The 17,658-nt window shown below is 47.4% G+C and overlaps 1 protein-coding gene across 1 annotated transcript in view; it reads left to right on the top strand.

Moving 5' to 3' along the window:
• The first annotated feature begins 756 nt into the window (after nt 1-756).
• RAB3A (RAB3A, member RAS oncogene family) overlaps nt 757-17,658 on the top strand; it is a 162,081-nt gene continuing 145,179 nt past the window's right edge. Inside the window, exon 1 of the mRNA XM_063916132.1 lies at nt 757-880. The gene's annotated coding sequence lies outside the window, so the exon portion shown is untranslated. The remainder of the gene's footprint in view (nt 881-17,658) is intronic.

Raw genomic sequence — 17,658 nt, 5'->3', positions numbered from 1 at the left:
ACTCACACAATTATGATTGGAGGTAATACTCCATATAATAAAAATATTGCACGCCACAAGGGTGTTCAAGGGTTAAGGGGATGAAGCCCCTTACGACGGTTGAAGAGCGCCCGTACAGCGCGATGAATCACCTAGTGATTTAAGAACTGCAGTAATTCCAGGGTAAATGCTGTAATTCTATTGTGATTTTTTTTATTCTGCATGGATTATAGTTATATGTAAACGCTTTCTGCTATTTGAGGCAACATAGTTATACATTAAAGATAACAATACTGTTTTGTATCTTAAAAAGAAAAAAAGAGAATGGCAGCTCCTAGTTTCTCAAGATCTGTGCTTCAGACTACATAACATCATCATCCCATTTGCTCAGCGCCATGTATGCCGACATCTGACATTGCCCTCTCCTTTCTGATTTCGTGGACCCGCTTGCTGAAGACGTTGTTATTAATGATGGCCATGGCTGCGCCGTGCCTTATGGCTGGGAGCCATGTACGCCTGCTGCTGCTGCCACTGCCATGTCACAGACACACACAGCCCCTGTCAGGAATCAGCCGCCGCTAGTAGCCTCCTGCCTTCATCTATAATTTACTCGCTCCCAGGTTGGAGGCAGAAAGGGGCGGGGCTATAATCCCCATTCACCAAGGCAACCAGGACCGGCCCTTCTCCAGCGATCAATACGGGCGGCGCGGTTTTATTGGCTGTTTTCCAGCGCCAATCAAGTCATTCACTTTCCAGCCGGGGGGCCGGGATGCTACGTGTAACCACGCCCACCACCACTTTGCGGCTGTCAGTCAGCTGACGTCAGCGTGTGCTCTGCAGGTGCGGGGAGAGAAGGCTGCTGCTGCATTGGTGCAATAGGAGCCGAGCAGAACACAGCGAGGTGAGAGCGATGCAGAGAAGCCGTCTTTATTATTGGGGTTCTGTGGGAAACGCGATGTAGAATGATGGAGCCCTGTGGGGCAGATTGCAGTGTCCCCATGCATCCTATATATGGCTGCACAGCTGTGGAGTGGCTAACCTTCATTTGTCATAGGAGGATGCTGCCTTCATCTCCCCCCGAGCAACCTGCGGGTTCTGATAGTGTCATTATTGCCCTTTAATTTGGAACAAGGCAGATTTCTGGCCAATGGATACGAGCCTCTGCCATACATAACCACCTTGTCCCCATTCCCCCTGCGTTTTGCTTGCTGTGATGGAGAGTGGTGGGGGAGGGAGGAAATGATCAGCATCCATGTAATATAACCAGAGGCTCTGACAGTCCAACGATAAATCCCATCGTTGTGTATGTATGTATGTACATATATATATATATATATATATATATATATATTCCCCTGTACCGTTTTATTCACATCTTAAACTATTTGGGAGGGGGGTACAGTGATACATGACAGCTGCCTGTCTGCTGCAGTGCACGCCTTATATTGCCATCTGTGCCTATTTTATATTTAACTATATACTGTGTAGAGAGAATTGCAGTAATTAACTGAAGGCTGATCCCCTATTTCAGTGGTTGAAACCTTCTGCATATTTCATGGCATATAAAGAAGGGGCTGCTGGCTGCTCAGGAGACAAATTGATTCATGTTATTTCAAAATACTTTTTGTCTTGTGATTCCCCCCCCCCTTCAATGAAATGTGTATGATATGTGATATTCTGAGCTATTTTTACACATAGGTGTTAAAATAAATACACTGAATAATGTATGCACTTCATTGAATAGACTATGTTTTTTTTGTTGATTTATGTTCCATTGGTTTTTGGGGGGAGGGGAATTAAGTGTTAGAATAATTAACTCGATTGCTGACGGGCAGGTTCAATAAATGACATCAGATCTATAAATGGCAAGTCACCAAATGAGCGATGTCATAAGGTCATTCTAATTTCATCCCACATTTTCTTTTCACATTTTAAATAAAAACTAAAAAAAACCTCCAACTCTATATGAATGATAACACTAGCTCTTGTGTGAAATTTGTGTGTGTGTGTGTGTGTGTATATATATATATATATATATATATATATATATATATATATATATATATATATATATAATTATATTACTGAGATATGTATACAGGTGGGAAGGATGATGAGGGCTGCAGATAAAAACCTTTTTTCTTCTATGTTGGGTGTGTTGCAAATGTCTTGAGGCTATGGTATAGGAATTATTCATATCGGCCTCCCACATTCAGCCCTCCTGCTGGCATTAGATATGTTTCAGGTTCATAAGCATATATTGTCGGTGACTGGAAATCCATTCTGCTTAGTGTATGGTTTTCCTTTTCATGTGCACTTTCTTTGTTTAAAACAAAATATGGGACAATTGATATACACTAAAAATGTATAGGAAGGGCTGGAATGTAGCTCCTCTACTAAATGTGGCTTCCATGTATTGTCAGGCAACCCAGAGTCTGCAAAACATCATGTACATGTGAGATAAAGTGTATACATTTATATCAGAATGTTTTTAAAGATGAATTGAAGCTTTATAATTCCTGACCATTAGATGGGTATGATTCATATATTTATTTACAAATACAGTATGTTATGGAGTATGTGCACTCTTTGGTATTATTGTTGTATATTTAGGCATGCTGTGGTCTGTACAATGCCCATTGTCTTGTGCCTTTTATACACACAACATCTGGGTGGTGAAAATACCTGAACTCGTCTTTAATTGAATATAGGCCATGGTTTAGCATGCACTGTCCTATTCCTCCAGCACTGCAGCTACATAATGTGCACATTTCTCACCAGGATAGCATGCAGAATTCTAATCTGCTATTGCCTTTTGCCCCTCCCCCTCTGCAGTAATGTCTGTGGAGAGAGCCTGGATGTGCTTTTTTGGGGGCATATCAGTAAATTTTCCAACACTTCACCATGCTTGCCTTGCTGCTTGTCAGAGGCTGTTGCTTTACATGTATACTGGGCTGTACTATGTGATTAATTCTGCAGAAAAGGTCTGCAGCATGTCCTTTATCTTGGTTTTTGAACAAAGTTTACTTTCAAATATTATTAATGAATCTTTTCCTCACTTACCTACTGTAATAGGCTCCCAGTCCGTTAGCGTTCACTGTTGATTATTGTGGAAGGTAATTATTATTGTTTGTTCCTTTTTGTCTGCTTGAATTTCAGCCTTTACTTTTACAATTAAGTAAGTGACAATCGGCAGGATATAATGGAGTCCAAGATCGCTGGATGTGCGAGACACCGGCCGATCTTGGACATTTTTTTTTTTTTTTAATGGGGCAAATGCTTACAAGGCAAAACCATGCCTTGTAAATGATTGCCCCTTTTACAAAAATTTTTTTCCAAGATCGACCGGCGCCCCGCACCTCCGGCGGTCTCTGACCCCAATACATCCCGCCACTATTGTCTCCAGTACATTAAAAGTTTTTAGCCAGGGCCTCATCCATGGCAGAGCACAGATTGAAATTGACTGAGGTACTAATTAAGTCACCTGTGGCCAAGCATGGATATATTTAAAACCTGGACCTATACATACTTTGTCTAAAACTTATCACCTTGGATGCTATGTAAATATGTTATATGATTTTACATAGGCTTACCATACTACCTCTTGAAACCGCTCATGGATTACACAGGTTCTGTGGCTTATTAAAGCCAGGTAAATTGCAGGCTTGAAGCCAGCCAGCCACAGAACCTGTGTAATTCATTAATGTCCTGGTTTATAGGGATAGTATGGTTAACCTAATTTTACAGGAAAATCAGTACAGTTTTTTATTTTTTCTGGTTGAACTATCTCGGAAAATCTGTATTGTTACTCCAGTTTATTCTCATTATTAAAGATGTGATGGTAAATGCAGATGAGATGTCCATCTTAATAGTTAACACTTATATAAACTTCATGAGAAAATAATTTATTTGGTATATTTCCTTTGGGCATTAATAAATGCAATGTATGGAATTGTATACATGGAAAACGCACTTTGTATTTATACGTTTTGCCAAAATGTAGCCTTTAAGAGCTCAACTCCTTGAGAAAAACTGTTTCACAATATAAAAAAAACAAATAAAAATCTTCAATTTATTATTATACATAATACTGATATGGTATGAGGGATCTCATTTTCTGGATTTCTTCGTGCACACGGATAATTATCATATCTCAGCCTTTCAGTCTTTTCTTCTTCATCTTCATAAAATGTTTTCTTTTTCTCGGTGTGGAGCACAGCTAGAGCTCGCCAGCAGGTGCCAAGTCTGGTGGTTGTGCCTTCTGTGTTTTTCCAGACCACCCCTAAAATAACCAACAGCCATGAAATAATCATTTATAGTACTACAGCTAAATGTTACCCTTTCACCTGTGGTATATTGCCATTTTTACCTTTCTCTTAACATTGATGTGACAGATACTTTCTCATTTGGAATCCATTATTTGGTAGCGCTTTCCTTTTGTGCTTTGTGAATGATTTTTATATCCACTTGGAAAAAAATATGATGGCACTCATTTGGATTAATTTTTTTTTTTTACGGGACGCTTAATGTAAAGCAAAAATAAAATAAAAAATTTATTCAGTTTCCCTCTGGATGGTTTTGACATTGAATGTTGTTACAGAATAATCTTTCTCCGCTGCCAGCTAAAATACTAGAAAAATCTGTTGTATAATATAGCCTTATCTTTTGTCAAGCTGAGATCACATCAAAGATAATGTTATTTGATTACTGAGACCATAGTAGGAAACATGTCACACAATAGTCTTAATGGCTATCTGTGTGGCAAGTTGTAGGCTTTTCTTTCCTGTTGTTGTTGTTGTTGTTGTTATAATATATTTTTATTACCAAATAATAAGTTAAATACATTGATTATTTAAACACGAAAATGTTTTAATTGTCAAAACAACTACTTATATATTATAATGAATACCACATACCTTGGCATTGCCTACACAAGTAACCATGCTCCGCTTTACGCGAAGCATAAACATCGCAGCATAGCTGGCACGACTAGTGTGCCCACGACTAGGACATGGGCCTGCGTACATATGTGCATGTCCATAGGAATTAATAGAGCGATCGCCGGCTGAGAATAGTTGCAGCCTGGCGCTCCATGCAGCATGCCGCATCGCTGCAAAGCTGAACATGGCTACATCTGTATGTGTCCTGGTCCATCACTCCACCACTGCCACCAACACATGTTATTAGGGGAGCAGGAAGCTAGGTGCCGGTCTCTTCTTCAGCCATTAGGGTGTCCTTCTAGATAACCCGCAAGCCAAAGACATCTGCCCTTGGGGCAGTGATGATGTATGACTGCACTTTTTGCACCCTGTGCAACCTTGTCCCTAAAGGTGGGTATACACGGGAGAGATGTGTGCTGAGCGAACCGCTCAGCACACATCTCTCCCGCCGCTCAGTACAGCGCGATGTGTGCTGAGCGATGCGGGGGGAGGACGGGGGCCGCTCATTTCACCCAGCGGGTGAAATGAGCGACCTGCTAGATTGGCCTGCATGCAGGCTCAATCTAGCAGCGGCGATAGCGATGTGTGGGGCTGCGCATCGCTATCGCCGAGGGGGCTACACACGAGTGATCTGTGCTTAAAATCTAAGCAATCTAGTCTCCGTGAGTACCCCCCTTTACTGTGAAATAAAGATAGTACATATTTATACTTCAGTACATTTTCTGGCATAGATAAATGTAGAGGAGATGGAAAAATGTCACTCTTATCAAGTGTTACAAAGGTGTGACTACCCATCAACACAGTCTTCATTTACTGTGCCTCTCCATATGTATAGTACTGAGTAATAGGGGCAGTACGGATGGTGTAATGGTTAGCATTACTGCCTCACAGCACTGAGGTCATGGGTGCGATTCCCACCATGGCCCCAACTGTGTGGAGTTTGTATATTCTCCCCGTACTTGCATGGGTTTCCTCCGGGTACTCCGGTTTCCTCCCACAATCCAAAAATATACTGGTAGGTTAATTGGCTCTCAACAAAAAATTACCCTAGGTGTGAATGTGTCTGCGTGTACATGTGGTAGGGAATATAGATTGTAAGCTCCACTGGGGCAGGGACTGATGTGAATGAGCAAATATTCTCTGTAAAGCGCTGCGGAATATGTGTGCGCTATATAAATACCGTATATACTCGAGTATAAGTCGACCCGAATATAAGCCGAGGCACCTAATTCTACCACAAAAACCTGGGAAAACTTATTGACTCGAGTATAAGCCTAGGGTGGGAAATGCAGCTCTAGCCGTACACAGCCCTCAGTGCCAGATATGCCCTCATAGTGCCAGATATGCCCCCACAGTGCTGCCAGATATGCCCCCACAGTGCTGCCAGTTATGCCCCCACAGTGCTGCCAGATATGCCCCCACAGTGCTGCCAGATATGCCCCCACAGTGCTGCCAGATATGCCCCCACAGTGCTGCCAGATATGCCCCCACAGTGCTGCCAGATATGCCCCCACAGTGCTGCCAGATATGCCCCCACAGTGCTGCCAGATATGCCCCCACAGTGCTGCCAGATATGCCCCCACAGTGCTGCCAGTTATGCCCCCACAGTGCTGCCAGATATGCCCCCACAGTGCTGCCAGTTATGCCCCCACAGTGCTGCCAGATATGCCCCCACAGTGCTGCCAGATATGCCCCCACAGTGCTGCCAGTTATGCCCCCACAGTGCTGCCAGTTATGCCCCCACAGTGCTGCCAGATATGCCCCCACAGTGCTGCCAGATATGCCCCCACAGTGCTGCCAGTTATGCCCCCACAGTGCTGCCAGTTATGCCCCCACAGTGCTGCCAGTTATGCCCCCACAGTGCTGCCAGTTATGCCCCCACAGTGCTGCCAGTTATGCCCCCACAGTGCTGCCAGTTATGCCCCCACAGTGCTGCCAGATATGCCCCCACAGTGCTGCCAGATACGTTCCCTCCCCAAGTGCCAGGTATGCCCCACAGTGTTGTTACTTACCCCTCCATCGATCCCGCGCTGTCTTCTGGAGGGACACGAAGCGCACAGCATGCGCCTCTCCTGTGTCCCTCCTGCATCTTCGGCGGCCGCGGCGGGTCTATTATAGGAAGTGCCGGTTCGTGATCAGAGGTCACGAACGGGTACTTCCTGTAATAGAACCGCCGCTGCTGCCGCCGGAGATGCAGGAGGGACACAGGAGCGCCGCGCGCTGTGCGCTCCATGTCCCTCCTTCACACTGCTCTGCCTCTGCCTGCACTGACTCGAGTATAAGCCGAGGTGGCTTTTTCAGCACAAAAAAAAGTGCTGAAAAAGTCGGCTTATACTCGAGTATATACGGTAACTGGTAATAATAATAATAATAATAATATATACTCAGAGGGCACTGTGATCAGCTGATCATGTGGCAGCAGCTCATGTGTAATAGCATGCAGACATGTTCAGTTGGTGTGCAGAATAGGGAAGAAATATGATCTAAGTGGCTTTCAGCATAGAATGCTTGTTGGTGTCAGATGGGGAAAGTTTGAGTATCTCAGAAACTCTGCGGGATTTTCATCCATGCAGTAACAAGTCTCTAGAGTTTACAGAGAATGGTGTAAAACAGAACCTTTCAAATGAATGGCAGGTCTGTGGGCAAAAATGCCTTGTTATACCCCTTTTACACTCGCAGAAAAATCCCGGGATATTGCACGTGAACGCGCATCATCCCGGGATTCTTCTCAGTGTAAATGGGTACAGGGACAATTTCCCGGGACGAGCATCCCGGGATTTCATCCCAGGTCAAAAGCAGGGTTGAACCCGGGACCGTCCCGGGAAGCTGCCAGTGTAAACGGGTATACCGGGTCAAGGCGACCCGGCACCCGTTCTCTTCATAGGAGGAGGCGGTGCTTGGAGAAGATTATCTCCAAGCACCGCCTCTGGGAGACTCGGCGGTGACGTCACTGACCCGGCAATATGCCGGGTCAGCCCGCTAATGTGAAAGGGTCATTCCCGGGAATGTGTCCCGGCAAATATACCCGGGACACATTCCCGGGAATGAACTTTCCTGCGAGTGTAAAAGTGGTATTAGTGAAGCTAGCCGGAGGAGTATGGCCAGGCAGGTTCAAGCTGGCCAGAATTCAACATTAACTAAAAAAACATCTTACCACAGTGGTACGCAGAAAAGCATCTTTGAACACACGGTACTTTAAACCTAGACGAGGATGGATGAACTATAGCGGCAATGGACCACACCGGGTTCCAGTCCTCTCCGCTGAGAACAGAAACTGAGGCGGGAGCGGCACAAGCTTTCCAACACTAGGCAGCTGTATGTTGGAGAAAATGAGTTTGCTTTGCTAGATGAGTCTTGCTTTCTACTAGGACCTGCAGATGGTAAAGTCAGAATTGGCATGACTCCATTCTGCCTTAAGACAACTATACATGCTGGTGATGGTGGGGTAACATTGTGTTCTTGGCACACATTGGACTCCTTCATACTGGTTGATCATTATTACATGCTATATTATTGTTTTGTAGCAGACCAGTTGCTTCCCCCATATGGCTACTCATCTTCTAATGTCTTCTTCCAGCAGGCTAACACGCCCCTGGAGGGAGAATAGATAGCGTGGCGCGCATAGCGAGCCCGCAAGGGGCTCATTTGCGCTCGCCCAGCTGTTGGTATGCCGGTGGTCGGAATTCCGGCGCCGGTATGCTGGCCGCCGGGAGCCCGACCGCCGGCATAACATACTACACCCGTAATAAAAAGCACAGTGGCTGTCAATATGGCCCTGTCATAGGATGCCACTTACCCAATGAGTAACTTTATCAAATTCCTGCCATGCTAGAGGTGCCACAGTCAGCTGTTAGTGCTCTTGTTATAAAGCAGCTCAGCTGTAAAATGGTCGACCTCCCTATCTTGTAGGACTGGAGCATTGAGTGCCGTAATGTGTAATAATTATCTCTCATTGGTTGCAGCACTCAGCTACTGAGTTAGAAACTGCCTCTGGAAGCAACATCAGCACAAAAAGTGTTTGTTGGGAGCTACATAGATTGAATTTCCATGGCTGAGAAGCCAATGCCAAATGCCGGCTGTAGTGGCGGTCAGATGAATTTGTTTTTTTTGCCAGGAGAATGCTTCCTGCCTTATTGTGTATTGCTAAATGTTAAGTGGAAGAGAAATAGTAGTCTGAGGTTGTTTATCAGAGTATGATCTGGGCCTCTTCCTTCCAGTGAAAGGAAATCCTAATGCTACTTCACACAATGGGTGAGATGACGGAAGCTTAGAAATGCAGTTTCCAGAGGTTTGGCTGCATATGATATATGCACCAAACCCCGGAATGCAATAGATTCCGGAGTTTGGATGCAGTGGGCAACGCCCTTTCTCTGACGTCCTAGTGGATGCTGGGAACTCCGTAAGGACCATGGGGAATAGACGGGCTCCGCAGGAGACTGGGCACTCTAAAAGAAAGATTAGGTACTATCAGGTGTGCACTGGCTCCTCCCTCTATGCCCCTCCTCCAGACCTCAGTTAGAATCTGTGCCCGGCCAGAGCTGGGTGCTCCTAGTGGGCTCTCCTGAGCTTGCTAGAAAGAAAGTATTTGTTAGGGTTTTTATTTTCAGTGAGATCTGCTGGCAACAGACTCACTGCTACGTGGGACTGAGGGGAGAGAAGCAAACCTACCTGCGTGCAGCTAGCTTGTGCTTCTTAGGCTACTGGACACCATTAGCTCCAGAGGGTTCGAACACCGGGCCTGACCTCGATCGTCCGTTCCCGGAGCCGCGCCGCCGTCCCCCTTGCAGAGCCAGAAGACAGAAGAAGGAGATGAAATCGGCGGCAGAAGACTCCGGTCTTCATTAAGGTAGCGCACAGCACTGCAGCTGTGCACCATTGCTCCCACTGCACACCACACACTCCGGTCACTGTAGGGTGCAGGGCCCTGGGCAGCAATAAGAATACCTTTTGGCACATTATGCACATAATACAGTCTGGAAAACTGTATATGTGCAAAAAAACCCGCCATTAAGATATACAAAACGCGGGAGAAGCCCGCCGCTGAGGGGCGGGGCCTTCTTCCTCAGCACACCAGCGCCATTTTCTCTTCACAGCTCCGCTGGAAGGACGCTCCCCAGGCTCTCTCCTGCAGTATCCTGTACAAGAAGGGTAAAAAAGAGAGGGGGGGCACATAAATTTAGGCGCAAATAAGATAATAAGCAGCTATTGGGAAAAATCACTCATTATAGTGTAAATCCCTGTGTTATATAGCGCTGTGGTGTGTGCTGGCATACTCTTTGTCTCCCCAAAGGACTTTGTGGGGTCCTGTCCTCAGTCAGAGCATTCCCTGTGTGTGTGCGGTGTGTCGGTACGGCTGTGTCGACATGTTTGATGAGGAGGGTTACGTGGAGGCGGAGCAAGGGCAGATAAGTGTGGTGTCGCCCCCGACGGGGCCAACACCGGATTGGATGGATATGTGGAAGGTCTTAACAGACAGTGTCAACTCCTTACATAAAAGGTTCGATGACGCAGCAGCCTTGGGACAGCCGGGATCTCAGCCCGCGCCTGCCCAGGCGTCTCAGAGGCCATCAGGGGCTCATAAACGCCCGCTAGCTCAGATGGTAGACACAGATGTCGACACGGAGTCTGACTCCAGTGTAGATGAGGATGAGACAAATGCACAGTCTACAAAAGCCATCCGATGCATGATTACTGCAATGAAAAATGTATTGCACATTTCTGATATTAACCCGGTTACTACCAAGAAGGGTATTATGTTTGGGGAGAAAAAGCAGCCAGTGACTTTTCCCCCATCTGATGAATTAAATGAATTGTGTGAGGAAGCGTGGAGTTCCCCCGATAAGAAACTAGTGATTTCTAAGAGGTTACTGATGGCGTACCCTTTCCCGCCAACGGACAGGTTACGTTGGGAAACATCCCCTAGGGTGGACAAGGCGCTCACACGCTTATCAAAAAAGGTGGCACTGCCGTCTCAGGATACGGCCGCCTTAAAGGAGCCTGCGGATAGAAAGCAGGAAGCTATCCTGAAGTCTGTGTATACACACTCAGGTACTATACTGAGACCTGCTATTGCTTCAGCATGGATGTGTAGTGCTGCAGCCGCATGGTCTGATACCCTGTCAGACAACATTGATTCCCTCGACAGGGATACTATTTTGCTAACCATAGAACATATAAAAGACGTCGTCTTATATATGCGGGATGCACAGAGGGACATTTGCCTGCTGGCATCTAGAATTAATGCAATGTCCATTTCTGCCAGGAGAGTATTATGGACTCGGCAGTGGTGATGCTGATTCTAAAAGACACATGGAGGTTTTGCCTTATAAGGGTGAGGAATTATTTGGGGACGGTCTCTCGGACTTCGTATCCACGGCAACAGCCGGGAAGTCAACTTTTTTACCTCAGGTTCCCTCACAGCCTAAGAAAGCACCGTATTATCATGTACAGTTCTTTCGGCCTCAGAAAGGCAAGCGGATCAGAGGCGCTTCCTTTCTGCCCAGAGGCAGGGGTAGAGGAAAGAAGCTGTACCAGGCAGCCAGTTCCCAGGAACAAAAATCCTCCCCCGCTTCCTCTAAGTCCACCGCATGACGCTGGGGCTCCACAGGCGGAGCCGGGTGCGGTGGGGGCGCGTCTCCGAAACTTCAGCAACCAGTGGGTTCGCTCACAAGTGGATCTCTGGGCTGTACAAATTGTATCTCAGGGATACAAGCTGGAGTTCGAGGCGACTCCCCCTCGCCGTTACCTCAAATCAGCCTTGCCAGCTGCTCCCAGGGAAAGGGAGGTAGTACTGGCGGCAATTCACAAGCTGTACCTCCAGCAGGTGATAATCAAGGTTCCCCTCCTTCAACAGGGACGGGGTTACTATTCCACAATGTTTGTGGTACCGAAACCAGACGGTTCGGTGAGACCCATTCTGAATTTAAAATCCTTGAACACTTATATAAGGAAGTTCAAGTTCAAAATGGAATCGCTCAGGGCGGTTATTGCAAGCCTGGAAGAGGGGGATTTTATGGTGTCGCTGGACATCAAGGATGCTTACTTGCATGTCCCCGTTTACCCACCTCACCAGGAGTACCTCAGGTTTGTGGTACAGGATTGTCATTACCAATTCCAGACGTTGCCGTTTGGTCTGTCCACGGCACCGAGAGTATTTACCAAGGTAATGGCCGAAATGATGATACTCCTTCGGAAGAAGGGAGTTATAATTATCCCGTACTTGGACGATCTCCTTCTAAAGGCGAGGTCCAGAGAGCAGTTGTTAGTCAGCGTAGCACTCTCTCGGGAAGTGTTGCAACAGCACGGCTGGATTCTGAATATCCCAAAGTCGCAGCTGATTCCTGCGACGCGTCTGCTCTTCCTGGGCATGATTCTGGACACAGAACAGAAGAAGGTGTTTCTCCCGGTGGAGAAGGCCCAGGAATTGTCATCTCTGGTCAGGGACCTCCTGAAACCAAAACAGGTGTCGGTGCATCACTGCACGCGAGTCCTGGGAAAGATGGTGGCTTCTTACGAAGCAATTCCCTTCGGCAGGTTCCATGCAAGGATCTTTCAGTGGGATCTGTTAGACAAATGGTCCGGATCGCATCTTCAGATGCATCGGTTGATCACCCTGTCCCCCAAGGGCCTCTGCTGTGGTGGCTGCAGAGTGCTCATCTTCTCGAGGGCCGCAGATTCGGCATACAGGACTGGGTCCCGGTGACCACGGACGCAAGCCTCCGAGGATGGGGGGCAGTCACTCAGGGAAGGAACTTCCAAGGACAGTGGTCAAGTCAGGAGACTTCACTACACATAAATATACTGGAACTAAGGGCCATTTACAATGCCCTGAGTCAAGCAGAGCCCCTGCTTCAAAACCAACCAGTGCTGATTCAATCGGACAACATCACGGCGGTCACCCATGTAAACCGCCAGGGCGGCACAAGAAGCAGGATGGCAATGGCAGAAGCCACAAGGATTTTCCGATGGGCGGAAAATCATGTGTTAGCACTGTCAGCAGTGTTCATTCCGGGAGTGGACAACTGGGAAGCAGACTTCCTCAGCAGGCACGACCTCCACCCGGGAGAGTGGGGACTTCATCCAGAAGTCTTCACGCAGATTGTAAACCGTTGGGAACGGCCACAGGTGGACATGATGGCGTCCCGCCTCAACAAAAAGCTAAAAAAATATTGCGCCAGGTCAAGGGACCCTCAGGCGATAGCTGTGGACGCACTAGTGACACCGTGGGTGTACCGGTCGGTTTGTGTTCCCTCCTCTTCCTCTCATACCCAAGGTACTGAGGATAGTAAGAAAGAGAGGAGTAAGAACTATACTCATCGTTCCGGATTGGCCAAGAAGAACTTGGTACCCAGAACTACAAGAAATGATCTCAGAGGACCCTTGGCCTCTGCCTTTCAGACAGGACCTGTTACAGCAGGGGCCCTGTCTGTTCCAAGACTTACCGCGGCTGCGTTTGACGGCATGGCGGTTGAACGCCGGATCCTAACGGAAAAGGGCATTCCAGATTAAGTGATTCCTACGCTGATAAAGGCTAGGAAAGACGTGACAGCACAACATTATCACCGTATATGGCGAAAATATGCTGCTTGGTGTGAGGCCAGGAAGGCCCCTACAGAGGAATTCCAGCTGGATCGATTCCTGCACTTCCTACAGTCAGGAGTGACTATGGGCCTAAAATTAGGATCCATAAAGGTCCAGATTTCGGCCCTATCTATTTTCTTTCAAAAAGAACTAGCTTCACTGCCTGAAGTTCAGACGTTTGTTAAGGGAGTGCTGCATATTTAGCCCCCTTTTGTGCCTCCAGTGGCACCTTGAGATCTTAACGTTGTTGGATTTCCTGAAATCCCACTGGTTTGAGCCACTTAAGACCGTGGAGCTAAAATATCTCACTTGGAAAGTGGTCATGCTATTGGCCTTAGCTTCGGCTAGGCGTGTGTCAGAATTGGCGGCTTTGTCATGTAAAAGCCCTTATCTGATCTTCCATATGGACAGGGCAGAATTGAGGACTCGTCCCCAATTTCTCCCTAAGGTGGTATCAGCGTTTCATTTGAACCAACCTATTGTGGTGCCTGCGGCTACTCGGGACTTGGAGGACTCCAAGTTACTTGATGTAGTCAGGGCTTTGAAAATCTATGTAGCCAGGACGGCTGGAGTCAGAAAAACTGACTCGCTGTTTATCCTGCATGCACCCAACAAGCTGGGTGCTCCTGCTTCAAAGCAAACTATTGCGCGCTGGATCTGTAACACGATTCAGCAAGCTCATTCTGCGGCAGGATTGCCGCATCCTAAATCAATAAAAGCCCATTCCACAAGGAAGGTGGGCTCTTCTTGGGCGGCTGCCCGAGGGGTCTCGGCTTTACAGCTTTGCCGAGCTGCTACTTGATCGGGTTCAAACACATTTGCTAAGTTCTACAAGTTTGATACCCTGGCTGAGGAGGACCTTGCCTTTGCTCATTCGGTGCTGCAGAGTCTTCCGCACTCTCCCGCCCGTTTGGGAGCTTTGCTATAATCCCCATGGTCCTTACGGAGTTCCCAGCATCCACTAGGACGTCAGAGAAAATAAGAATTTACTTACCGGTAACTCTATTTCTCGTAGTCCGTAGTGGATGCTGGGCGCCCGTCCCTAGTGCGGACTCTCTGCAATACATGTATATAGTTATTGCTTAACTAAAGGGTTATTGTTATGAGCCATCTGTTACTGAGGCTCAGTTGTTGTTCATACTGTTAACTGGGTATGGTTATCACAAGTTGTACGGTGTGATTGGTGTGGCTGGTATGAGTCTTACCCTGGATTCCAAATCCTTTCCTTGTTGTGTCAGCTCTTCCGGGCACAGTTTCCTTAACTGAGGTCTGGAGGAGGGGCATAGAGGGAGGAGCCAGTGCACACCAGATAGTACCTAATCTTTCTTTTAGAGTGCCCAGTCTCCTGCGGAGCCCGTCTATTCCCCACGGTCCTTACGGAGTTCCCAGCATCCACTACGGACTACGAGAAATAGAATTACCGGTGAGTAAATTCTTATTATCGCTCTGCTCCTTCTGAGAGGGATCCAAGCGGAAAATGAATAGATAAAAAAAATAATTGAATTCCCCTCTGTGTACAGATATTTTTCATAGGATCTGGAAGACAGGAACGATGTAGCTTGTGCACTACACCAGATCCTGACTTCCTGATATGACTGTTACAGGAGCATATGAAGTCGTTTATTGGCTCCTGCATACAGACTATCCAATTTTCTCTTACGTCCTAGTGGATACTGGGGAACTGTACTTTAGTACCATGGGGTATAGATCAGGTCCACTGGAGTCTAGCACTTTAAAAACCTTTAGTGTATGTGTGTGCTGGCTCCTCCCCTCTATGCCCCTCCTACCAGACTCAGTTTAGAAAAATGTGCCCAAGGAGCCGGGTGCATTTCTCTGGAGCTCCAGAGAGTTTCCTTTTATTTTTTATTTTAGTTCATTTATTTTCAGGTAGTACTGGTTGGCAACCAGTATGCCTACTTCGTGGGACTTAGAGGGCGGACCGAACCAACCTCCTGAGGGTTAATGGTTCGTAATCCCAGTTGATAGGACATTGAGCTCCTGAGGTTCTGTTTCACACACCACACTGTGTGTGCCCACGCCAGCAGCTAGCCGCCGCCCTCTAACAGATGCCGAAGATCGTCCGGTGCGGTGAATGTTAACTCCGGGGTCCCGGTTAGCACGTCCCCGGTGCAGTTTGGCGGCATTTCACTCGGCGGCCATGAGCTCCAGTGCCTGCCGCGGACTACACTGGCTTAGTGGGTTTATGCTCCACAGTGCTTACTGTCATTAGGCTTTGTGTGTACTGTATATTCTAATTAAGCCAGTGTAAGCGTTAGTGTTACCGCACGCCATTACAGGGGCGGGGCTTCCCGGAGAGCGGGACCAGAGACGGGAAGGCGCCATTTCCTGCTGCTGCGGATCATCATGCATGCTGCTCCTCCACGGACCCACGCTGTTGCAGACTCTGTACTGGTACCAGGGGGTCATAGCAGGGGGAGCACATCAGTGATAGCGCTGCTGCACATCTATAAGGTGATACACACACACATTTTCACACACTGCGCTGCTGTGTTCTCTGTACTGGTCTCCGTTTCTTTGTGTCACTCCTGGGGCTCCCTAGGGTCTGTGTGGAGGTGTTTTCAGTGAGTTGTGCTGTACTACAGTTGTGTACAATATGTCTGTTGACATGGTTGTGTGTGCTGCTTCTTCTGCGGGGTCCCTCATGTGTGAACAGTGCTCCTTATTTCCACAGGGACACAGATCACAGGCACATGACTGGCTAGATACTTTAAAAGAGCGTGATTCACAATGTGAATTCAGAATTGGCTGCAGCTAAGATGGAGAGACAGGTGTTAAATCAGTCTATGGATTGTATAGCCAAAGCTGCAGATACCAGAAAGGCTTCTCAGCCCCCTCTGTTGGTTTCACATAAACGCTCACTGCCACAGGTGCTCCAGTCTGATTCTGATTCTGACCAGCCTGATGTGGATGATGATGATGACATGGAAGAGGACCGCTATCTGTCCCCCGGGTGGAGGCCCTCAATTATGCTGTAAGAGAGGTTCTTCACATACCAGATCAGGAAGCAGAGCCAGATGAGGAGTTGTACTTTAATGTTAGACTCAAGACCTCAGCCACTTTTCTTGTATCTAAGGAAGTAAACTCCCTGGCCAGGGAGGCATGGGTAAACCCTGACAAGAAATGTAAAACTCCTCTGAGGAGTTTTACATCTACTTTTCCCCTCCCAGCTGAGGACAGGAAGGTATGGGAAAACCCCCATCAGTCGATACGTCTGTGTCCAAATTGTCTAAGAAATTGGTACTGCCGGGGCCAGGGGCTATATCCCTTAAAGACCCTGCTGACCGTAAAATTAAGACCACTCTTGGGGCAATATATACGGCAGCGGACGTAGCACAGCGCCCCACGAAAGTTTGGTTGGATTTCTAGGGCAGTAGTCAAGTGGTCCGATTTAATATTATTAATGGATTAGACACTCTGCCACAGGATGAGGTCATTACTCTGCTGCAACACATACATGATGCTGCAAATTTTATGAGTAAGGCTATAAAGGAATTGTGTAAGATAAATTGCAACACTACTGCTATGGCAGTTTCGGCACGCAGAGCTCTGTGGTTACGTCAATGGTCAGCGGACGCTGATTCCGAAAAGGGTGTAGAAAATCTTCCCTTTACAGGTGATGCCTTGTTTGGGGACAAATTAAATAAATGGATCTCCCAGGCAACGGCGGGTAAGTCTACCTATCTGCCGTTGGCTGTGCCACCTGCTAGACGTTCTTACACAGGACCTTCCTTGCAGTCCTTTCGTGTGGCAAGATTCAGAGGCAAGGGCCGAGGGGTCTCCACCACGCCGAGAGGATCTCGTGGTAAGTCCCGTAAACCTGCATGTGCTGCAACCCAGGACCAGACCACCGGATCCCCTGCCGCTAAGCCTTCCAAGTGATGGTTGGCCCCAGCAGCAAGGCAACTTTCAGGTAGGTGCTCGCCTTAAACACTTCGCCCATGTGTGGGCGAAGTCCTGCCGGGATCCTTGGGTGAGGGACCTCATTTGCTAGGGATACCGGCTGGAATTTCAAGCACTTCCTCCTCACAAATTTTTCAGATCGGGCTTACAGTTTTGCCTGCAACAAAACTTACCTTGCAAGAGGCTATTCAAAAACTTTTGCGGACAGGGGTGGTGGTTCCGGTACCTCCTCCATTAC

Source organism: Pseudophryne corroboree, chromosome 1 (assembly GCF_028390025.1).
Source record: "Pseudophryne corroboree isolate aPseCor3 chromosome 1, aPseCor3.hap2, whole genome shotgun sequence".
Lineage (NCBI taxonomy): Eukaryota > Metazoa > Chordata > Amphibia > Anura > Myobatrachidae > Pseudophryne > Pseudophryne corroboree.
The sequence above is the reverse complement of the archived record's forward strand: the minus strand, read 5'-3'. Positions and strand labels throughout refer to the sequence as shown.